This window comes from Balaenoptera physalus, assembly GCF_965194825.1.
Source record: "Balaenoptera physalus genome assembly, chromosome: 4".
NCBI classification, from domain to species: Eukaryota; Metazoa; Chordata; class Mammalia; order Artiodactyla; family Balaenopteridae; genus Balaenoptera; species Balaenoptera physalus.
The window spans coordinates 66734513-66750679 of NC_138891.1; the positions used below are offsets into that span (position 1 = coordinate 66734513).

Below are 16167 nucleotides of genomic sequence, written 5' to 3' on the forward strand. Positions count from 1 at the left end.
TTTGTCATGATGATGGACTCTTTCAGAGGCTGGGATTGCTGAGTCATGGGGGCTCGTGCACTGGTGGCAAGGAGAAATGTTAATTGGGGACCGCTGTGGCTGCAGAAGGCGTGTCTCCACTTGAGAAGGCAAACAATGAGAGAGGAAGCCTTTGGCTTTAGGTTGTTCTAAAAAGAAAAAAATACTACTATAGCAGAGACTAGATGATGTGAGAATCAAGAATCAGGCTGCATATTCTTGTAAATACTAAGCATTTATTATTAATAGTTATGGCACTTTGACATTGTCATATTTGGAACACAACAACTGAAGTCCCTAAAAGCCAAACTTGGCTTTATCATCATTTTTAGGATTATAGAAGGCTAGATTTGGAAGGGGCCTTAGAGAGCTCTGAATCCAAACTAATTTCTTCTAATTTTAGAGCAAACAGTTCCTCTGGAGCCCAGGAAGCAAGTTGCCCAAGGCAGGATAGTAAGTTGTTCTAAATACAGAAAGATACAACATGTTCTTTTTGGTGTTTTTTAAAAAGAAACACAAGTATTTCCTTGGGTTTTCTATTTGTCAAGCCTAAAAAGCTATTGTTACTAAAACCGCTCAGTTGCTATATTAACCAAACTCAAAGCAATGCTACACAGCTGGTAAAAAGGAAAGACGTGGGGTATTTCCACAATCTTCTGCACCTGCCTCAACTCCTAGGACAAATGATGAATCATTCACTTAACAACACCTATTGGTGTTTACTGTAATCAAGGTATTTTCAAAACTCCAAAAGGCCTTGAAGAGCTCATAGTATAGCAAAGGCTTTAGACTATTACTACTAATACTACTATTACTATTAATAACACAATAATATGAGATATAAAGTGTAAAAGACCTGAAGAAACACACAGGGAGTTGAAGGAGGGTTAGAATACCAATGGTTCTAACTATCAGGGAGGTTTTTGTAGGGAAGGTGTCACCTGAACCAGCTTTGAAAGACTATAGGATTTGTCCCCTCAGATATTTTTGGTAGGCTGGGAGAGGTGGATTTCCCAGTTAGTAAAGACAGTGAGGTGACAAAGCATAAGGTAGTTTTGTTAGAACAGAGAGCAGGAAGGGGAAAAGTGAGAAAATGCTGGAAAGGAAGGCTTAGGGGAAATATCCCATATAAGTTATGATTTGTTTCCTGGCTTAAGTATTCTCACCATGCCAGAAAACATTTATTTAAAATTTTTTTTTTATAATCTGTAATAATCAGCTCATTCAAGAAAACCTGAAAAATATAGAGATTTAAAAAGAAATAATTTTATTATTTAATAATTTGCTTTATTTCCTTCCGGTATTTTTTTAAACAGACATAACTGTTTTGATATTTTTTAAACATTGTTTTAATCACACTTAATTGTTTTTCTCAATAATTAAGTGATGGGTCCTGAAAGAGAAATTTCTTGTGTTCAATGACAGTATTAGTCTCAAAAGAGATAAAATGCCACAATGAAAGCGATAAAAGGGAAACTTCGATCCAGACGCTACGGCAAGAGGGCACCAACGTTTCCTGTTGTTGCAGATGCTTCGTCCCACCTGTTTAGTCACGGGTGATCTTGACCATGCTCTTCAGGGACCTTCTGATGAGGTGGGGGCCCTGTTGACAGTTCACAGAGCAGTTTGCCAATCATTTAAACCATCACTTCACCATTCCCGAGTTCATAACTTTGGTTCCATTGTTGGTCTGTAGGGTTCGTCTTAACCCAGTGTTTCTCAGGCAGTAACACGCATAGGAATTGCCTGAGGATCTGAGTAAAATGCAGATTCTAATTCAGTAGGTCTGGAGGGCTGGAGACTCTGCATTTCTAACAAGCTCCTAGATGGTGCTGGTGCTGCTGGCCTACAGACCATACTTCCAGAAGCGAGATCTTGGAGTATTTTCTTTTTCATGCCTAAGATGTCTTTCTGTTGCTTTCACACAAGTAAAACATGTTCATTTGGTCAAAACTATTCTCCCCAAAATGATATAAATCTTATTTTATTTACTTTTGACATTTTATTATGGCTCAAAAAGCTGAGGCTAAAGTGATTTTTTAAATTAATTATTTTTTTTATTTTTGGCTGCATTGGGTCTTCATTGCTGGGCGTGGGCTTTTCTCTAGTTGTGGCGAGCGGGGGCTACTCTTTGTTGCGGTGTGCGGGCTTCTCATTGCGGTGGCTTCTCTTGTTGCGGAGCACGGGCTCGAGGCACGCGGGCTCAGTAGTTGTGGTGCAAGGGCTTAGTTGTTCCGCCACATGTAGGATTTTCCCGGACCAGGGCTCGAACCCGTGTCCCCTGCATTGGCAGGCGGATTCTTAACCACTGCGCCACCAGGGAAGTCCTGAGGCTAAAGTGATTTTTATTCCTTGCTAGGTAAACTCTTTTTGCCACCCAGATGTTTATGGGATTTGTTGTTGTCGTTTCGCTTTACTCCGTGTTACAAACATTTCACCCTGATGTGTGTGCGTGTGAATCTCTTGTCTTTGGTTTTGCCTTGAATGTAGTGTGGAGCCTGTGACTTGCACACCCAGGTAACCTCTGCAGCTTGGGAAAGTTTCCTCTACTGATGCCCTAGTCAGTGTTTCTGACCAGTGATTGTTTCCGAGCCAGGTCCTGTTTTCTTCCTAAGGACTTACTTTCAATAATTTTCAGGTTGGATCTCTGGCCCCTGATTTACATAGATGATTTTCTCCTTTTACTTTGATCTCTTTAGGCTTTTTTCCATAATCTAGGAGAGATGCTTAAGTTTATCCTCTGTGTCATTGGCTAGATTTTTCTGGGTAATTTCTGCTCTTGGTTCTCACCCCCAAAGTGGATGTTAATTCTGCTATTGGCACTTTTTAAATTTCCTAAATATTTGTCCATTTCCCATTTCAGTTATTCTGTTGTCTTTTCATATTGGAATCTCTTTATTACTTATGTCCTTGTTGCAAAAGGCATTGCCTTTAACTTTTTAGAGAATACCAAAAACTTCTTTCTCATTTTCTTCTGGTTCCTTGGGCAAATCAAAGGTTGTTCTCCCTTTGTTTTTCCAGGATAATATTCTCTTTTCCCTTGTTCTATAGGGTCATGGACATTTGTCATTCTTTTTGTGTCTCAGCATCTGAATCTCTTCCTTCCTCCTTCCTACATTTGGAGAATCTCCCATTTTGTGGAGCAAAGTTTGTTTTCCATATAGAAACTGAAAATGCTGGAAACTCAATTTCTCCATCTCCCTTACCATCAGGGCACACGCAGTAGGCTCTGCCAATTAGATGTCTCTGGTCTACGCACTGACTAACACGAGTGGATCAAGGAAGCAGAGCAGAACTGGCCAACTCCAGTTTCCAGATGCAGCATGGTGGCAGTTCTAGAGGCAGCACCTAGGGTGGGGTACAAGCACTAATGTCCATAGCCAGCTGTAGCATTTAGGGGTGTCACCATGGGAGCAATTCAATAGCTTATTATATAGTCTTTGAACCTGCGCTTTAGTCTCAAAGTAGACAATGGAAGCTCCTCAACATCAGTTTAATAAATTTATTTTCTGTTTATATTGTCAGAGACTACTTCACAACTAATTTACAACTAAGAACCCTGCATGATACGATCAATATCTTTTAAACAGACCCCATGGTGGTCTTATTTTCTGGTTACCGTTTCTTAAATGAGTGGTCATCTGCTTTTATAGCACAGTAAATCCTTGACTCCACTCTATCCACCTGGGTCCAGGTCGAACCCATTCTCAGAGTAGAGCTGGATGTCATATTCCATTTCTGGCCCAGTTCCTGGTGTCTTCAGGTTTTCATTCTGTGCAGGTCTGTTGGTTGGGGCTGGGATTTCCTAGCTCTGAGAAAGTAGAAATAGAGGTCTGATGGGGTAAGGGGTAGCTACCTAGGGCTCTGTCGGGTGCAGATCTTGCCCAGAGGATCAGTTTCCTCACCTATTAAAGTGGAGGATGGGATCTGGTGATTTCTAAAGGCTACATACCTGTATATGCATGCAAGGCTGACCCACAAGTGATGAGGCAGGCTAAGAGGGACCAGAGATAGGAACCAAGCTAAAAGGTGCTGGGTCAGGGAGAGCTTCTGGCATTACACTCACTCTCTAGAAGGACAAACTAAGTACGAAAGCTTGTCATCACATAATCAAACTGTAAGCAGGGGATTAGCAACAGGATCAGATAAACTTCCCAGGATTCTTGATTCTCTTTATTCTTGACCCTAATGAATGCTACTTCCCTTTTGATTAAGTGTGGAATATGCAATGGGAAACATTGCAATTTAGACACTTTTTGAACTGTAATCATTAGTCAATATAAAACAGAAGGAAACAAAATCAAATCTGTTTCTTCTACCTCTGCCATGGTGATCAAGCATAATCCTCTAACTGTAATCAGAGGTAGGAATAAAATGTCAAAGCCATGTGCTTTAAAGAATTTAATTGGGAGACTCAGCCATCATCCCAATGTGGCAACCACTTTTTTTCTCTTTAAAGAAAAGGAGCATTTAAGCATCAGTTAAGTCATCCTCCATTTAAGAGCCTGATGCCCTAGAAGTCTTCTTATCTACATTCTATTCAGGGAAATCAAGGCTCAATATATATTGCATTTGGGTCAAACTGTGGTTTAGTAGATCTATTGTTACCAATAGGTTGACAAATTTAGGGTCAAATAGACCATGAGAGAACACTGGAGGCTAACTTTGAGAACAATGTTGAAAAGGTTCAGTGGGGATAGGAAAAGCAGTGCTAGGAATCATGGAAACCAATACCAATCGTTTCAGACATTTGCATGGTGTTTATAGTCTGCAATGTGCTTTCACATTCATTATTCGGTATTAGCAGAGTTGGGACCAGAACCCAAGTCTCTTGACTCCTTGCCTGAGCATCTTCCCCTGGGCTCAGTTATATGGTTGAGTGCTTCATCTGTGCATGGTACAGGGGGCCTAAAAAGTGTGACCTGTCCTACTAGGAATTTGCAAGTGCCACCGGAAAACATTCACACTGCTTATCTTTCTGCTAAGGAAATCTTGAAGGGTTCTTGTTCTTTTCCTGTCTGTCTATTAAGCCATATGTGTGAGCAAAGAGAAAACGTATAATAAAAAACCTGCTGAAAGGAAGCTATATCTTATTGCCAGAGCCTTCTCAGTGCCCTGCAGGTATCTGAGCCTCAGGTTACACAGCTGCAGCCACCTGGGTGATCTGGAACTAGAGGGGATCAGGATCTAAAGGTGAGATATTAAGGTAGTGGGGTAATCCATGAGTCAACCTGACAAATGAAATACCTTGTGCCTGACTGGGAATCTGTAAGGTTCAAATGGAAGGTGAAAACACCAAGCCCCCTTGGTTTAAAAAAATCATTTTAGGATGCAAACGTGAATTGCTGACCTACTATTCTAGATGTATATTTATTTTTATTCTTTTTGTTTCTTTGGTAGGATTGTGCTAATATTGTGTACTCAAAGTGCCTTTGAATTTTCCTGGTGACCATTCAGTGGAGCCCCATCTAATGTTAGTGTTAGTGATTGAAATGAAAGCATATAGTGAAAATTTTTGCTTGAAATTATCCTTGAAAAATACTTAGGAAGGTGCCCTGTTGGTGCCCAACCCAGCCTGTTTTTCCTCCAGCTTTGGAATTAATTTCTGTTTATTGGTTGAGCCCCAGAAGCAGTAGCTGGCTTTTAACTGAGGACCATGCTGAATAAAAAATGGGTACCATTGGGCTTCCCTGGTGGCACATTGGTTGAGAATCTGCCTGCCAATTCAGGGGACACGGGTTCGAGCCCTGGTCTGGGAAGATCCCACATTCCGCGGAGCAACGAGGCCCGTGAGCCACAACTACTGAGCCTGCGCGTCTGGAGCCTGTGCTCCGCAACAAGAGAGGCTGCGATAGTGAGAGGCCCGCGCACCGCGATGAAGAGTGGCCCCCGCTCACCACAACTAGAGAAAGCCCTCGCACAGAGACAAAGACCCAACACAGCCAAAAATAAATAAATAAATAATTTAAAAAAAAAAAGGGTACCATTAAACAACAAAATCATAGAGGTGGGAGAGTTGACAAGGAAAGATGGGCAGAGACTGGGAGACCCAGTGTGGGAGAGCAGGTTCACATCTTGCACCTCCTGCTCACAAGAACCCTGGTGGTAAGGACCACCAGCGGCATTTCCATGGTTACCTCTCTCCTCTCTCTGCTCTCGTGCTGAATTTGTGGATGCTACATGCATCAATGATGGGACTACACTATAATGAGAACCTGACCTCACACAAGGGGACAAGTGGGAGAGAACTGTTTAGGGCAGAATCGGCTAGACTTGACAACTCATTGAAGAGAGGAGTTGGGGGGACAGAGAGGTCAGGAATGATTCAGGGTTGTGACTGGGATGGTTGGAAGTAGGGTGGTATAATGTAGGGAGGACTTAGGAAGTTGAATTTAGAGCCATGTTGAGTTTGAGGATTCTCAAGTAAAGGCTGGATAACCTATAGATAATACTAGTTTGAGTCCGCAACTGAAAAGTGAGAAATAAAAATATGAAAATTGTCTACAATTGGGAGCTTCTAATTAAAATTAAATTTATTCTGCAAGGTAGGAGAAACCTAGTCTCATTCAATTCGAGGTCTATTCCACCCTTTCTCTGGGAATGCACTAACACAGAATGTCTTAAGCTAACTGGTTGAGTGAAGGGCTAACGGTTAGAAATATGAGTAAAAATCTCATTAAATATTTCAAAATAATATCTCACTACAAACCACCTGCTAAGGATTCCCGAGAAGATTCAATTGTCAAAAGAGGGACTGCAACTTGCCAAATATTTGTTGGTTTTTTTTGTCTTAAAAAATGAGAGCTATATTGTCTTTGTCTTATTCCAGACACATAGGAAAAGTTAAAATAATATAAGCTTATTGTAAGAAAATTTTGGTAAGTAAAAAGAAGGAATCATCTTACCATTTAACGATAATCACTTTGAAAACCTAAGTTCATATCCTTTCAGATTCCTCTTTATATGCCTATCCTTTTTTTTTCCACTTTAAAACATCGTGTACTCAAGATAAATGAAAATACATGACCACACAGAGAGTTTTACATGATACATTCATAGCATTGTCATTCATAATAGCTCCAAAGTTGAACTAATCTAAATATTAAACAACTGATAATGGATAAACAGAATATGGTATATCCATCCAATAGATTAGTATTAGGCCATAAAAAAGAACAAAACCCATTAATACATGCTACAACATGGATGAACTTCGAAAACATTATGCTAAGTGAAAGAAGCCAGATGCAAAGCCGCACAATTTATGATTCCATTTACATGAAATGTCCAGAATATGCAAATCTATAGAGACAGAAAGTAGATTAGTGGTTGCCTGAGGCTGCAGGCAGAAGTGGGGAATGACTGTAAATGGGTGCAAGGTTTCTTTGGGGGATGATGAAACTGTCCTAATATTAGAGTGCAGTGATGGTTATACAATTCCATAAAGTTATGTAAAATCACTTGTATGCTTAAAATGAATGAATTTTATGGTATATAAATTATACCGCAATTAAGCTGTCAAAATATATATCATGGACCTCTTTTCATTCACCTAAAAGTGTAGTTGGAAATATACATCTAATCAAATCCCTACTGTTGGGCAGAGATTCTCTCTCCTGCCCTGGTAATCTGCTGTGATTCCCTAAGAGTGGGTGAGGCTGTGTATCACAGCCACGAATGAGGCAAACTACATCCTAAAGCATATCCCCAGATACGCAGATCATCAAGAACGAGCAGACCCTCTTCAGAAGTCATACAGCTCTACAAAGCTTCCTAAAGGAAGCAGAGAGGCCACCAAGACCAAGGCTGCAGACGTCAAACCTCTGGACATTATTTTCTACCTCTTGCTGTTTTGTGAGGACAAAGATGTGTGCTCCATGTTTGTGTTCCTTCAACGGGCCCTGGGGGGTGTCTCCAGGCTCATCCTTGCCTGCTCCATCACTATCAAAAGAGGCTCCTGGCTGAAGTAGCAGGTCCAGTCCATCCAGGGGTCCATTAGGAGATCTCAGCCGAACTATCTCACCCACTCCTTCCCTTGGAGTTGCTATCCTGTTTGATCTTTATTTTAACATGTAGAACTGGCATTGTGTCTATTTTTCTCAACACTATTCCTAGGTCTAGTACAGTTAGCAAGTGCATATTATATACTTGTTAAAATAAAAAGGTGGCATAAACTGTCTCCCTTTGTGTTTGAGTCTCTCTGAAACTTTTCATTGGTAGTGGACCCAAGAGGGATTAAAGCTCCATCCATCAACATTTCTACTACCACAGACCGGCCCCCTGTCAGACTAGACTGCCTGACCTTTGAAGTTTCACTGGCTTCCAGGCGTGGTCACAGCTCTCCTATGTTCTGGGCTTACCTGAGGTCAAAAGCCAGCAGACTTGTGCAAGGGATGAGTTGGGATGGGCCAGAATGCATTCAGATAATCTGATCCTGCGATCTGATAAAATGCAAACAATGAGTACAGCCTCTGGCTGAAAACTGGGCTGCAAAGCTGGGTAAAATTGTGCAGAAATTCATGGGCCGATACAAACTATCATTTGTCCACATTGGCTTGATTTCTCAAAACCAATAAAGAAAGTAGCTTGTGACACCATTTTGCCCTCAAGAAAAAACCAAGTCTTTTCTCCCTCTCAAAACAGGGAGAAAATATTCATTTAGGCAGTCTGATAATCTATTCCTTTTTTACATGGAGATAATTTTTTCCCATTGTACAATGAGATGTGAAGAATACAGAGTAAAGAGACCTTTTGTAATAGACTTCATTATCTTTAATACTGCATTTAATAAAAGTCTACCACTATTGTTTACCATACAAGTTTTCATCTCTTTACAAAAGGCTGATGCTTATCTGGTCTGGTCAGAGGTCTTGTTTGCATCACAGGCTGGTACAATAGTCTTGAGAAGAGAATTAAGCTCAGCTATAGAGCAGGACACATTAAATATTTAAACTGTCACTTGTGCTTAATTCTTCCTGGAAAAAGTTGACCTTTAGTATTTTTTTAAAGAATTTATTTGATATAAAGTTGCAAAGCAACCATTGCTTTAATTCTGTGTCTACTCCCAGAGCAGAACGATATCCTTAGATAATTTGTAAAACTGATATATGCTAAATGTGAGAAGACCTAGTGAAACAGGAGGGAAGGGGGCAGGGCGCAACCTTTGAAAGAATGACATAGCCCGAGGACATAACGTAAGCTGATTTGAACCAAATGGGTCCAAGATGGCGGACAAGTCGATTTCCATTAGGTCTTGAGCCTCAGTATACGCTCACTGTAACACATGAGCGAGCTAAATGACACACCCACAGGCTCCATGACAGTCCCAAGACTGACCATAAGGATCAAAAAGTGGGTGGTGCGGGGCTTCCTTGGTGGCGCAGTGGTTAAGAATCCGCCTGCCAATGCAGGGGACACGGGTTCAAGCCCTGGTCCGGGAAGATCCCACATGCCGCGGAGCAACTAAGCCCGTGCGCCACAACTACTGAGCCTGCACTCTAGAGCCTGCGAGCCACAACTACTGAGCCCACGAGCCACAACTACTGAAGCCCGCACGCCTAGAGCCCGTGCTCTGCAACAAGAGAAGCCACTGCAGTGAGAAGCCCGCGCACCACAACGAAGAGTAGCCCCCGCTCGCCACAACTAGAGAAAGCCCTCGGGCAGCAACAAAGATCCAACCCAGTCAAAAATAAATAAATAAATAAATTAATTAATTAATTTAAAAAAAAGTGGGTGGTGGCCCAATTCCTGGAAATCCCTGCCCCTTTCTGAAATAGCTGGAATACTTCTCCCATTCATTAGCCTATCAAATTAACCACTCCTGTAAAAACTGACAACCCCATACCCTGGTGCCTTTCTCACCTTCTGAGATGGCCCACACTCTGTCTGTGGAGTGTTTCTCCCTAAATAAATCCATTTCTTACCTATCACTTTGTCTCTCACTGAATTCTTTCTGTGATGAGACATCAAGAGCCTGAGCTTCACTAAGTCCTGAAACCAGTTGGTGATCTCAGTTGGAAGACTGTGGGTTTCGGCTGGGTTTGAGTCCTGGCTGCGTGGGTTCAAGTCCCAATCTGGGTTTTGGCTGGGTTCGAGTCCCAGCATGTGGGTTCAAGTCCCAATCTGAGGTGCACGGTTTCTCTAGAATCTCACACACAGGGCACATTGTAACAAATGACAAATATTAAATCCTCCCCCTCTCCCTCATCCCTCCTGGTATCTGCCCAGAGTCATGGGCTAAGATAACATGACCAGTCTTCCAGAGAGACGATATCAACTGTGTTGCTTTTCTAGCCAAGACGAAGGATTCATGCATTCACTCACTCACTGGATAACATTTGAGCGTAAGTCCCAGGTGTTGCCATGGCTGCTGGGGAGGAGGAATGAAGAAGATATGGAGCTCACTGTGAAGAGCTGTATGTTTGACAGGAGCAGATCAAACACACTTAGGAAAAATTACAATGCAATGGGACGATCCAGTGCGTGCCTTTTTCAGAAGATAGAGAAATTATTTTCATATCAGTGGAGGAGATTTGGAGGGAATGAGCAACAGGGGAGAGATTCCTTGAGAGGATGCTGGCAGGACAGGTAAAATCTGCATTCATGGAGGTGGGCCTGGGAAAGTATTTTGAGAAGAGGGGACTAGATGAGAAAAAGTCCTGAGGCAGGAAGTGCAGGAAGCTGTGTGTGCGTGTGTGTGTGTGTGTGTGTGTGTGGTGGTGATGGTGGAGGGTTGGAGGTACAGTCTACAGTTGGAAAAAGCTGATCATGGAACCTGAAGAGTTTGGACTTAATGTGGTTGATATCATGGAACCTTTACAAGTTCAGAGTATAATGTGGCACGCTATGCTCTGGGAAGATGAATTTGGTCAAAGGGTTGAAAGTAGCCTCAAATTGAAGACAGTGTTGGAGAGCATAAAGTCTGAGAACCTAAACGTGTGTATAAAGAAACTGAGACCAAAGAGGAAGTGACTTGCCATGAGGTTACAACGCAGTTTTAGGACAAGGAAAGGACTACAAACCTCCCTCTCCTTTGCCTCCCCATGCCCATCCTGCTTCTGTTTCCAAGTGGCCAGGCCCTGTTGATTCTTCCTCTCCCTTCCCACTGGTCTGCTTACATCCAGTCTTCATCTCTTGAGGAAGTTATTCGATTTTATTTAAATGCCCAGGCCTTTTACCTTCTGCATCTTCCTCTGCCTTTGACCAGCAACAGGAAGGAAAAAAACAGAACACAACAGTTGAATGCCTACATTGACAACGGCAGGCACTTTGTTAGAGACTCAGAGACAAATTGCACTCTCAGCCCAGTAGCTGAGAAAGACAAGGTGACCAATGACATCATGCAGAGTCACAGGGACTGAGGGTAAGCACAGAGTGATGGGAGCACTCTGTAGGGGCAATGCATCCAGTGGAGGTGGTGGGAGGGGGAAAAAGGCCTTTCAGAGGACATGATATTTAAGGCAAGCCTGAAGAAGCTAGGTAAGGGTTGCCAGGTGTACAGAGAAGAAAGAGAGCTCCCGGGAGAAAGAAGAACCCGTATAAAGGCAGAGAAGCAGGGTCAGTTAAGGTGTTTGAGAAACCACCAGACCTCCAATTGGCTGGAGGGTTCAGGACTGGCAGACATGAGGCTGAAGAGCTATGCAAACTACACTGAGGAGTTTGGCCTGATGGGTTTTAACCTGGGGAGAGGCCACATAGGGTTGGTATTTACCTTCCATCTTCAATGTCCCTGTTCTTATTATTTCTCCAGTAGCCTCTTCATATCTTTTCCTCTTGGTCAGCCACGGCAGATTATGAGTTCTGCACATTGGAATGTTCAATCTGAGACCAGATGGCCACTCAGCAGTGGGTAAGGGGAAGAGTCAGGCTGCCTGGGCTCAGTGGGGCATCTCAGTTTAACCGGGTACTAGCTCTGTGTTAAGAACAGGCTACTTAACCTCCTTGGGCTAGAGAAAATAATAATGCCAACCTCAGAAGGGTTTCCTGAGAGTTAAGTGAAATGCAGATGACAAATCCTAGAATATTGCCGGGCATATATGAGGACAGAGAAAGGACTGAGAAGAGCTACGCAAAGGCCTTGGGGAAAGGGATTGTCATGGATGCAAGCAAATGGTGGGAACACAGCCTAGCATTGTTTAGTCTCTGGTGTCATCACTGGCAATCCTCCAGTCACATGCCCTCCGCCCCACCTGAAATTCCGTGCTTCTTGTAGTCTCTGAATTGGTAAACCTGTATTTCTCTAGCATTGAGTCTGCAGATTCACACAGCCTTCCCTTCTTTCCCAAGTCCCTGCACGCAGCAGGTTTTAATAGGGTTGTTGAGAAAAGTGTGAATACAAAAGAAACCAGATCAGCAAATGAGGAGGCTTTTGATTTGGGTTTGCGCTGATGACAACACTGCATGCGGTTCGCCAAGCATCCAATTTATGACTTTGCCTCTTACGCTCCTGGTGAGTGCCTCCTGAGTAGAAATTGTCTTTTGTGATTAACTTTATATAATGCTTGTGCTAACTCTAGGCCCACCTGAGCAATTCATAAATATTTCAGGAGGAGAGACACAGTGATCTTCCCCAACACACTCATACAACAGTTTCAACATAATTAGGAGCATTTCTGGATCTAACACTGCACTCTTACAATGTGTATGATGAAGGAAATGAATGCTAATTATACGTTATTAAATCTTATTAATCCTCATTAGAATCCTATTATTCTTTATAAGTGGGTTACTGGGGAAGAAAAAAAAAGAAGCACTGGTCAAGTCCCGTTATGTCCAGTGGGGAATGGGTGAATCTATTCTTAGTTTGTGTGATACCAGGAGTTTTTCATGTTAAACAGTAGCACTCAGAATGTGGGTTTGCTGAAACGTTGAGAACAGAGTAAGTGAATTGTGGTGTAATAGAATGATCTTTTTAAAGCCCCAGAATAAAATCTCTTTAAGAGCTCATGTTTCCTATTTCAAACTACATTAGTTGCAAAGACAAAAATTTTCATTATTGCATGGAATAGGTACCCTTGACCTTACCTCTACTACTATCTTCATATTTTTTGTATGAGTAGATGAGAAACTGAGAGCAAGAGAGATGGAGTAATTTGGACCCGAGAATGTCTGGATTCAAAGACTTCGCACTAAGAAGATGCTCGATAAAGCAGTATCTTTACCAGTATCTGGTAAGTGCAGAAATGTGTTTCAGCTTTTGTTTAATTCTTGGTCAAAAAGAATCCCACCAAATCCCAAAAGAACCAAGTTTTGGAGGTTTCATGAATCAGTAACTCACGGTGTACTCTCAACATTCATTAACAGAAATTAGGAGGTCAGGGCCTCCTTGTTGGGTGGAAAAATCATGGGATTAGTCAGGTGACCTGGCTGGGGGGAGGTGGGTTCAGGTGCTTGCTCTGTTGCTTATTTTGTGTTGGGTAAGTCATTTTACCTGACTTTTTACCTCAAATGTAAACGATGCACTATAATCTGTCCTAACAAGAAGATCTAATAAACCAGTGAGAAAGTGCTTTTATGATGTGCTGAGGTGAGGACGTCAGTAGGATAGAAATACAAGGAAACAGTCTCCAGCCTTGGAGTGCCTTCCAGGCAATGGCTGCTGCACATTTTAACCCCGACACAGTAATTGGTGGGTCCCCTGGTTGCTCACATTTACAACCGTCTGAGGAAAAGAAGTCCCACTCAAACCTTCCAAGAACAGACTTGCCTTTATTCAAACCCGTTCACCCAGTTCGCAGATTTTTTTTTGAAGCTGTTAAGCACAGAATAAGCTTTCTGGGCTTCCGGCAGGGCTGTGAAGTGAACTCCAGGGTTTCGTTTATTTGAGCACCGGATAGAGGGAGTTGCCTTGAAGCAACTGATTGGCATGGCTATCCAGGGCTCACTGGCAATTAGAACCTTCCAGGAACTGACTCCCTCCAGGGCCCAGGGAAGCTCTGAATCTCTTCCCAGGGTGGTCCTCGTTGCCCGCTGACATCTAGCCTGGTTCACTGCTCCGCGGGAAGGAGGGAGTCAGGGCTCTGCCTGGAGACAGGAACACAGCTGGGAGGCCGAGCATCCGGGTCCCGCGCCTGGATCTGTGGCGGGCATGACCTTGTAGGAGTCATTTCTCTTCCGAGAGCTCCAGTTTTCCCATGTGTGAAGTGGACGGGTTGGAAGTTGGTCTGGGCCAGCTCTGAACCTTGCTGGGAATCCGGGGCGGGGCTCACGAGGAAGATCTCGGAAGGGGATTCCACGGCAGGATCTCGTCTGCTCAGATTCAGCCCCCTAATCTGGCGCCCCAACAGTGGACGCAGGTTCCCCCATTTTTTCGGCAACCCCTCGCCCCGGCCGCTTCCTCCTTCTACGTCTCCTTCCTCTTCCTCCAGTGCAGGCAAAACCTCCACACCTCCCTTTCCCTTCCTCCTTTGCAGTCTCCCCGCATCCCCGCGTCTTCCCTTCCTCCCAGGAAATCAACTGTCGTCAGCGCGCCCACCTTGGGGCAAGGCCACGGCCCGCGGCGGGCGCCCCCTCCCCCGGCGGCGAGCGCGGCGCGGCGGCCCCGCGGGCACCCGCCTTCCCATACCTTACATGGACAAATGCGTGCAGGCAAAGTCAGGAATTCAGGCCCCTGACGTCAGCCTCCAGCTCTCAGGGCACCGCACGGGAGACCGAGGGGAGGGGGTGGGGACGGTGGGGAGGAAGGAGGGGGAAAGGCACCAACCAGCAGCCGCTCCAGCCCTGCCGAAGTTTCACTTTTTGTCTGTGGGTTCGCTCCCGGGCCCCGCGCGAGCTTTCCTGGGATAAGTAGCTTTAGCGAGCGGGGGAGAGCCGGGCGCTGCAAGGTAAGGGCTGGCTGCGCGGCCGGGGGCGCGGGGCGCGGTGCGGGGCGCGGGGCCGGGCCTGGGGACAATGGGAGGGGGAGTGCCTGGGCACCTCCTCCTTCTCCGCTGCCTCCGCCTCCAGCCGCCGCCGCCGCCGCCGCTGCCCCGGCCGCCTCCTCCCCGAGGTATTTGTTGCAAATCCTCCTTCCTTCCCCCCACCCTCCGCCCGCGGGCGCCTCGGGAACCCCCAGCCCTCCCCGAGCGCGAGCGCCTCCGGGGTGGCAGGAGCGCGGGGCGCAGGGCGCCGAGCGCGCGCCCGGGCCGGGCCGCAGGGCCCGCGGTGCGGAAGTGCCGGCCGCAGCGCGATCATGGGGTGCACGCGTGGGGGAGGGGGACCCCGAGTTTTTCGGGAAGCGTCGACCGGGGGCTGGGCGCGGGTGGAGGCCTTCCCTGCGCGCCCCCTGCCCGGGCTTTTCAGGGCTCCCAGGGGGCGGGGCCACACCCAGCAGCTCCGAGCTTTCGCGGAATCACAGTTGTCACAGTGGAAGGGGCCTAGGAGCCCTCACATGAAGTTCCCCCATTTTCCAGCTGGGGCAACTGAGGCTCAGGGAGGAGGAGAGCCTCCCCAAAGTCGCTCACTAGAGGCTGAGTCATAATTAAAATAAATGGCTCCCGACTCCTAGTTCCTTTTCTCCAAGCAGTTTTCCAGCGCCCACTGTGAGCCCGCGCTGTGCTGGGTTGTTGGGTCAGATGCATTTAGGGCCCTGACTCTGCCCTCAGGGAGCGCACAGTCAACCCGAGGAGCCAAACGTGACCCAAGGTAGAAGGTGCTAAGTGCTTGGGAAAAGGCAAGGGTAAAATTTCAAGGGGCTCAGAGAAAAGAGTTTGGTTTCCTCGTCCCTCAAGAAGCATCAGAGGCTTTTGAAGGATGGGGGGTTTTCTGAAGCCAGCCAGGCACAAGGAGCGAGGCCTTGTTCGGGAGGCAACCGCAGAGCAGAGAAGACTCAATAAAATGTGGAGAGTGGGGATGGAGCTGCAACTGTTACTGTGCTGGGAGCACGGGGTTGGGCGGCGTGGGTTCAGGAGATGAGATAATCAGTGGAATTGGGCCTGAGGGGTGTCTTTGGGACTTTGAGGTGCTGGGGGAGCTGAAAGAGCTTTGTGGCTTCCCTTCCCTGTTATCCAATGTCTGCTCGCCCTCAACACAAAATGCAAAAATTTAGGTTCACGTTTGAGCTGCTTTTCTAGGACCAGACTCGCTTAACCTTGTGTCCAATCCCGTCTCTCTTTCCACCTCCTCCCCCTTTTCTAGTGCTTGCTTACCAATAAAACTCATTCTCACGAAGGT

At 45.3% G+C, this 16167-nt stretch overlaps 1 protein-coding gene and 1 long non-coding RNA gene across 7 annotated transcripts in view; one reads left to right on the forward strand and one right to left on the reverse strand.

Moving 5' to 3' along the window:
• Positions 1–508: 508 nt before the first annotated feature.
• LOC309660667 lies at positions 509–14660 on the reverse strand. Its single transcript, XR_014263518.1, has 2 exons — positions 14582–14660; positions 509–11214 (listed from the first exon to the last, which is right to left on the reverse strand). It is a non-coding gene; the product is annotated as an uncharacterized lncRNA (long non-coding RNA).
• LPP (LIM domain containing preferred translocation partner in lipoma) overlaps positions 14606–16167 on the forward strand; it is a 692297-nt gene continuing 690735 nt past the window's right edge. For 4 of the 6 annotated variants that reach the window (XM_082461502.1, XM_082461505.1, XM_082461504.1 and 1 more), the window contains exon 1: positions 14606–14840. The gene's annotated coding sequence lies outside the window, so the exon portion shown is untranslated. Of the gene's footprint in view, positions 15005–16167 lie in introns of all 6 variants that reach the window. The other 2 variants (XM_082461500.1, XM_082461501.1) reach the window with 2 other exon arrangements.